Source organism: Lactuca virosa, chromosome 5 (genome assembly GCF_052849685.1).
Source record: "Lactuca virosa cultivar CGN04683 chromosome 5, Lactuca_virosa_CGN04683_v6, whole genome shotgun sequence".
NCBI classification, from domain to species: Eukaryota; Viridiplantae; Streptophyta; class Magnoliopsida; order Asterales; family Asteraceae; genus Lactuca; species Lactuca virosa.
Genome location: NC_136430.1, coordinates 59,715,209 through 59,723,584, shown reverse-complemented (window position 1 = coordinate 59,723,584; position 8,376 = coordinate 59,715,209).

Genomic DNA, 8,376 nt, shown 5'->3' with positions numbered 1-8,376 from the left:
CATTTAACTTCTGCAGGCGATCAACATATCTTTGCATCTTCTGAAGATAAGCAGTGACAGACTCTCGGTCTCTCATCTTGGTCATGATTATCGAAGTGAAGATCTCGTACCTCTCCTGCCTCGCACTTTGATGGTATCTATCCATCAAATCCCGATGCATCTCGTAGGGGTAGAAGTCCTCGTAGGACTTTTGGAGTTCTGCGGTCATGGTAGCGAGCATGATGCAATGAACTTTCGTAGCATCACGCTCATGAGTTTCATAAGCAGCAATCTCCTCGGGAGAAGCAGTTTCGAGGTTGATCTCCTTCAGCTCCTTGTCGAGGACATATTCCTTGTCCTCATAGCGGGTAACCATCCTTATTTTGTGGATCCAATCATTGAAATTTTTTCCGTCGAAGATTACCCTCCTAGACAAATTCATGAGTGAGAACGAGCTTGAAGAGTTCGAGCCTGAAGCGTTGTTGTTGTTTGAGTTCGACATCTGAAAAGGAAAGAGACAAAGTTTGATTAGATAAGAATCCCCAATTAAACATCCAAATGAGAAATTAGGGCTACGACCCAACAACATTATTTACAACTTAAAAGATGGATGTCGTAATTTAAATTGCAAATAATTTGAAGGTAAGTGAATGATGATTCACTAATTTCCACCATGAAAAATGAAAACAAATAAGTTTTAAATGTATTGAAAACTCCTAGATCTTTTGAGATTCATTAAACTTTTCAATGGAATTTTGAAATCTCGATACGCCCCTCAAGTTTGTGACTGGGATACCGAGGATCACAAACAGGGTGTGAGTAACCATGCAAATGTACATGGTGCCCCCAATGTTACCAGTGGCGGACCTAGGGGTGGTCCACGATGGCACCGGCAACACCTAACTTTTACGGCCGCAGTGGAAAATTTTTCGAAAATTTTCGAAAATTTTATTTTTTCTACTACTGTGCAACCCCTAACTCTCCCGTGCAACCCCTACTGTAAAATCCTGCGTCCGCCCCTGAATGTTACAGTCACCTAATCGATGTTCCGGTTAACCACACACGCTCCATCGATCTATGACAAATATCGAGTCACCCTTTGCCACCTTTGCTTAGAGCCAAATTAGTGTGCCGGTTAACCACACACGCTCCACTAACGTGTTAGCAAGGGTACAAAGTGTAATTTCATGGAATTGCATCAAATTCACTTTTTGCCTAAAGTAACTAAGAATGAGAATTTTATAAAACATTTAGTTACTTTATAAATTCATTATACTTTTAATGAGGAAAGGTTTTCCCTATCCTACCTGTTTGACTACCGACCCTCCACCAATCAAGGAAGCGGTGGGTGAGAGTGCACACCCATTAAACGGCCATTTTATAGGTCATAACCTTATACCCCCCTTATAGATCGACTTCGTGAATGAGGCCTACTAACGGTAAGACTAGCATCTATATATATATATATATATATATATATATATATATATATATATATATATATATATATATAATATTTATTCTTATAATAGTATAGGGTGAATTTTAAACTTGTAAAATTCTAGGGTTTGGAATTTAATAATTTCAAAATTAAACTTGTAATTCAAAAATTAAATTCCAAAACTTGAGGGCAAGTTTTGAAACATTTCAAAACTAACTAGATCAAAATTCAAATAAATAATTAAACAATTAATTATGGTGATTATCTAATTTTAACCTAATCCAATTTTATGCAAGATAATGATCAAATAAATTCAAATAATTAACATTTATCGTATAAGGAAATAATCATTCAATTACTTTGATGTTATCTTTAATTTTGGCAAGGATAATCACCCAATATCAATAAAATTCGTATTTTATCAATTAATAACGATTTGGTAATTATCCCACAGCAAAATAGGCAGAAAATCCAGAAAATCCCTCTGTCTGATAGCCTGACTCGCCAAGTCCCCTTATGGACTCGTTGAGTTCTTCCTACTCGTCGAGCCCACTTTGGGACTCGCCGAGTCTGTCAGTCAGAGGACAAAAAACTCTATTTTTCAAGCATGAAGGAAACACAAAGCATCAAATACAATAGAAGCCAATCAAGGCCCTAATACCACTGATGGGTTTTATGCAAAAGAACAATCCTATGTGCTCATACAAAAACCCTAAAGCTTGGATCTAGGCTTCTCTATTATACATGTGATTCATCCAAGACTTGAAAACCCTAATATAGCATACATTAAAATCTAAATTTATAATGAACTAGTTTAGATGATACCTTTCAATGGTTGCAAGAATCCTTTGATCTTCAAGAAGCTTAGTGTCACAAGTGTAACACCTCTAATGGCTCACAAACACCACAAGCAAGAGGATGATGGTTTAGGAGAGAGTATGAGAGGCAAAAGTCGGATCCAAGCTTCCAAGGGATCAAGTGGCCGATTTTGCTAGCCCTAGGGGTCCTTATATACTTGAGCTTTTAGGGTTTTAGTCAAAACCCTAATTAGATGACTTAGGCCCTAAATAATTTGAGAACCTTCTGGAATAAGGCCTCCTTGGACGAATTTAAGATGGACTCCTCCTTAAATTCGTCCATGCCCTAATCCATAACGATTCTCAACCCAATATCAATTATCACACAATTGACAGTTCTAGTCCCCTTTAATTAATTAATTTCTTTTAGCCACAAAATTAATTCTTAATTAATTCTTGTCTAATATTAATTAAACTATATGATTTCTATTTTAATATATTATTCATATAATATATTAATCAACCATAATAACCTCTATTTCTCCATAAATCATCATATCAAGTTGCTTTAGTAAAAGCAACCCAAAAGGACCATGCACAACCGGGTCAAGTACATACCAAATATAGTTACGGGCTTAGACACTAATCCAACATGTGTGCGACCATGTTTTCGTCTGGTTTTACGTTGGTATCAGCCTGTGCTTTGAAAGGAATTGTACGTGATAGAAGGGTATGACCCATGTTGTGTTTGGTTAGCATTGAGAGGGATGTTGATTGGGGTCCTGTAAGTCTGTGGACAGATGGTTGGGTATATTTAGGCCCCTGTGGTGCTGGTCGCAAGTATTCAGGCCACTGATGTGATGACAGAAAGATCGGTATAGTACTGAGAGCTTATCGTTTAGTGGTTAGCAGGTGTCACGATGTATCATGAACCAGTGGTTGTATGATTTATATAGGTGAGACCCAGTAGTCTTTTGATTTAGACTCTTTGGTCTCAGATCGTTAGTTTTCTTGGCATATATGGATGTTAGTGCATTATGGGAGTCGGGAGACTCAGTGACTAGCTCGTTTGGATCATGTGGCTAGTTAAGGGTTGTTGGGAATAATAGTTATGCTTCAGTAGTCGCTTGCAAAGTGTTTGCATTATGAACCCCATTTGCTTGCAGGCTGTTTATCAGGAGTTTAGTTACCAAAGTTGGGAATCGGTTATGGAATCTCGAGTCATAAAGCTAATTCTAAATGTCTCGAGTGATTTTTCAGGTGGAGGTCCACCTGAGTTGATATGGGATTTGGATGCAACGTGAGAATTCTAGGATTGACCATCCTTATGCTCATGGGATCAGCAGGTTGGTGATGAATTTTCAAGAAATCAAGTATTTAAGGTTATTAGGCACAACCTCCGGATTGGGATTGGGTGAAATTCACTATCGGTATATTTTAAGTATTTCTTCTGCATGGTCGAGTGGTGTTTCTAGTCAGGGACTAGGGGAGTGTATGATGAATGAATGATCAACAGTCCTAGGGAATAGTTTGTGGGGTTTAAATTGATGGGCTCATGATTTTGGAAGGTTTCCTGCTTTGAGTGGTTATCGATGTGATTTGAGGTCTTCTAGTTGGCAAGGGTAAGGTAGTTGTTTTAGTTCTCAGGCAGAGCAGTTAGGTTTCTTCCTTTGGCTGAGGGTAGAGTGTTAAGGTCCATTCTTTCGGAGGTATAAGTAATTATTGCTAAGATGAGATTTGGATGTCAGGTTTGAGAGGCGGTCATCGGTATGGGATGAATCTTCAGTCTTTAGCGGAATTCAGGATGTTCGGGCAGGATCGACTAGCGGTAGAGGAAGTAGTAATGAATGATTTCGAGGACGAAATGTAATTTAAGTGGGGGAGAGTTGTATTTTGAATCGTTTCATAATGCGGGGCCGTGACCCAAAAATCAACTATCATAAGGCTTCAGGCCTTGGGGAAAGAGAGGGTTGGACCCATTTGGACGTGGGTAATGTAGATTATCTGATCCAAGGGTTTGGGTGTACTTTGGATCCCAAGGGTATAATGGTAAAAGTGATGGTTTGGGCCTTTCATGAATCAAGGATTTTAGTTTGAGGTGTTTTAAGTCAAAAGTAATTGGATAGGATTGTAGAGCTCTCCAAGACCTTTTTGTGGATATAAATAACGTCGAAATTTGATTTGGAATGAAGAAGTTATGACCGTTTGAAGTTATGAGGATTTTAGGCTAAGCCGAGTATGTTGGGCGTACTAGGCTCAAGTTTGATCGCGGAAGGCAACCACATACGCTGGGAATACGGACACCTGTGACAAATCCTAATTTTTAGGTTTTAAACCCTATTTAAACACTTTATCTTTCTCTTGGACCCTCTTATCATCAACCGCCTTCCCTCTATAGACTCCCCACGAAGCCTTAGCTTTTTATTGTGCGTTTTTTAGCCTTGGTAGTAATCTTTTGGCATTTTGGTACTCTTTGAAGAAGGAAGATCTTGGCGGTGAAGCTTTGGTTGGATTAGAGCTTAAAGATCCAGAGTCTTCATCAACTTTGCTAGTATTTGAAGGTATAAAGCTCTTATATTGATGAATCTAAGTGTTAGATCTATTTTAGCCTTGTTGTGAGCTTAATATGGTCCCTTGGGTCATTATTGTGAGTATGAGCTACTCTTGGAAGCTTAGAATGTTAAATATTATCATTTCTGATGTTGTTAGGGCATAAAAATATCATCTTGATGGGTTTTGATGAACCATGCAAGAGTTGGTGTCCATATTATGGACTTAGATGGATAAAAACGGGTAGTGGGTCCCAATAAGACATGCAAAGGAGTAAAGTTGTAAACTTTACATATTAAGACTTTATTTAGCAGTAGATCTGAGGTTTGGACATTATGGGCTTAATGGATTAAGTCATTTGGATTGAGAAATGGGGACAGACCTGTACGTTGGGCATACTCCAGAGTACATTGTGTGTACTAGGCTAAACATGTGTACGTCAGACGTAAGTCTGAGTACATTGGGCGTACTCAGGAGTTGTTGACTTTCGTTGACTTTTGTGGACCTGTTGACTTTTGGTCAACTGTTGAGTGGCTTGGACTTATTGGGGGACAAAATGGTATTTTGCCCATTTTTGGAATTGTTGAGTTGTTGACTCGTTCGATGGGTATTATCTTAATTATTAATTAAGATAATGATTTTAGTTTGATTAGCATGCGTGGAGCTTTCTTAGCATCGACTTGTGAGAATAGTTGGTTTTCGACGGATTGAGGTGAGTCTCCTCCCAATGTTTAACGGGTCAAAGGCACCAATGTCGGACTATTGGATTATGCTATAGTATGCTAGTTGTCTTTGTCACTCTTACATGTATTGTATGTGTTTGTATGTATACCGGGCGGGGTCCAATGCCAGGCGGGGCATGATGAGTGTGTTGAGTGGGGCCCATCGCATGTTACTAACATATTTGTTCCCGGTGGGGCCCGATGGTTGCCGGGCAAGGCCCTTTGTATGTATGGTATGTGGTATTTTTGGGAACTCACTAAGCTTTGTGCTTATGGTTTATGTTTAAAGTTTCAGGTATTTTCGGTTCGAAAGAGAAGGGAGCAGCGTGATCGCAAATCATCCATCCATGTTTCTGCATCTTTATGATTTTGGGATTGTACTCTGATAGCTATTTTACTCTGATATACTTCTGAATGATTGAAAAGGACAAATGGTGTTTATGGTTGAATTAAAAATGAAATTTTTACCTTATAAATTTTGGGACGTTACAATGACTGAGATTATCCCCGAGGAAAACACAAAACCCGGACGTGGATCGACGAGTCACCTGACACCCCCCCCACCATTCTGTATCGGAGTAAGACGTAAGAGAGGAGACCGGAGAGGCATCGAGATGCAAACCAAAGTCAAGAGTACCTAGAATGTAGTGAAGGATCCGCTTAAGTGCCTGAAGATGTGGTTCACAGTGATTATGCATGTATAAACATATTTTTTGATTTATGTAGGATATGTCCAGTCTCATGAATGTCAAATATTGTAATACCCCTGCAAGGCTACGCTACGAAGTGGGCTTGGTGACGGGGTTCCCCTCGGCACTTAGTTTAGAACAAGTATCAACAGGGGTGCGACACAGATTGTAGTCTGACATGTTTGCGCATGAAAGGAGGTATGTGGAATATTTCTTTTGAGATAAAAACATGCCTTTGTTGGAGCGAGTAACTGATATCCCCAAAAATGAGTTCAAAGATCCGAGGTCCGTCATTGAAAACTCATGACCTAGCTTTGCAATGATGTTGTGAAGAAGAGTTGTGGAGGAAGCTGTAACACCCGTAAAATTTTAGTAAAATTTAATCTTTCCAAAACAATCCTTTTTCTATAGAAGTGTTTACAAAACTGTTGTTTCCAAAAACATTTATTTAAAACCGGAATCATTTACACATAGTTTTCAAAACATTCACAATATCAGAGTTTCCCAGAAACCATAAGTCCAAAACACGAGGATGTGTACGGACACGCCTTCGCCTTGCCAAAACATCTGAAGCACCTGAAACAATAAACTGAAACCGTAAGCACAAAGCTTAGTGAGTTCCCCCAAAGTACCAACACACAAACAGTAGCACATATACAAATAACAACATGCATATAGAGTCTTCAGTATGACCAGACCGCCCTCACCGGGCCTTCGGTCTATCTGACCCACTCTCAGAGTCTACAGTATGACCGGACCGCCCTCACCGGGCCTTCAGTCTATCTGGCCCACTCTCAGAACCTTCAGCATGTCTGGTCCGCCCTCCCGGGCCTTCAGCCTGTCTGGACCATTCTCCGAGCCTTCGGCCTGACTAGTACGCCCTAATGGGTTTGCAGTCTCTCCAGGCCGCCCTGGGTATGTTGGCCAAGAGCACAAAGCAGGACCCCCTCAACCTGATCCCAAACATACAATCAACACATAGATATCAAACACTACCTAGCATGTAATAACAGTCAAACAGATCTTACAGATCACTAATCATAGCATCATCCTGCATACCAGGATACCAACTTAATAGGTTACTAAACATAACATCGTCCTATATACTAGGATACAGATCTAACAGATCACTAAGCATACCATCATGCGATAACCAGGATAACAATCCAAAAGGGTCGGCATTGGTGCCTTCGACCCTGTTAGTACAGTGAGGAAAACTCACCTCACAAGTAGAGCTGAACCGATAAAAGTGAATCCCAACTAACAGCTCCGAACTCGACTGCCTGTAACCACCATATGACCAATTCTATTTAAACCCTAAATTACCAAAATACCCTCAAAAGTCAAACTTGGTCAAACCTGGTCAAAGTCAACAGTCAAGGTCAACAGTCCATGTTGACCCAACTCGTAGAGTGCAGCGTACCGACTCGTCGAGTTCCTTCAGAACTCAGAAAACCGCGAAAACCCGAGTCAATTCGTCGAGTTGCCAAACAACTCGTCGAGTCCATGCAGTGTCCAGAAGATCGGGAAAACCCTAACCAACTCATCGAGTTGGCTAAGCAACTCGTCGAGTTCCTTCAGCCCTTTTCTCATTCAGACGCTTTTTTAGCAAAACCAAGGCTCCAAACTGTAGATCTAGCCTCCTAGGGTGTAGTTACCTCGTAAAGTTGCCAACTTTACGTGCATGCAAGGCTTGAAGAGACTAAAATGCGAAAACCAAACTTGATAATAGGTTTAGCGCATTGAGAAGGGTCAAAGCTTGATAAAGTCGATAACTTTATAACTATGGGGGCCTAGAGGAGTCCAGATCTGAAGTTACAACTTCAATTCATGCCCAACTTCCAAAAATGGATCCAAAGTGGGCTGAAAAGACCCTAAAATCTTGAATGGAGAGATCTAACAAGAGAATGATCGAGGTAACAACTTTTTACATTCAAATGGTTGCTACAACCGAGTAGGTGTTGGATCTATAAGCTCCTTCTCATTCCAAGCTCTTAAATCTTCGTGTTCTTCAAGAAGTGCACCAAACACGCACTCTTTAGCCTTACACACACTAAATATGGAAGGTTAGCTCGATTAGGGTTTGCTTCTAGACGATAAGGTGGTAAGGGAGGCTGGAGAGAGGACTTAAGGATCTTTAAATAGGGTGCAAACCCTAAAAGTTAGGGTTTTCATATTCAGCTTCGACTCGTCGAATT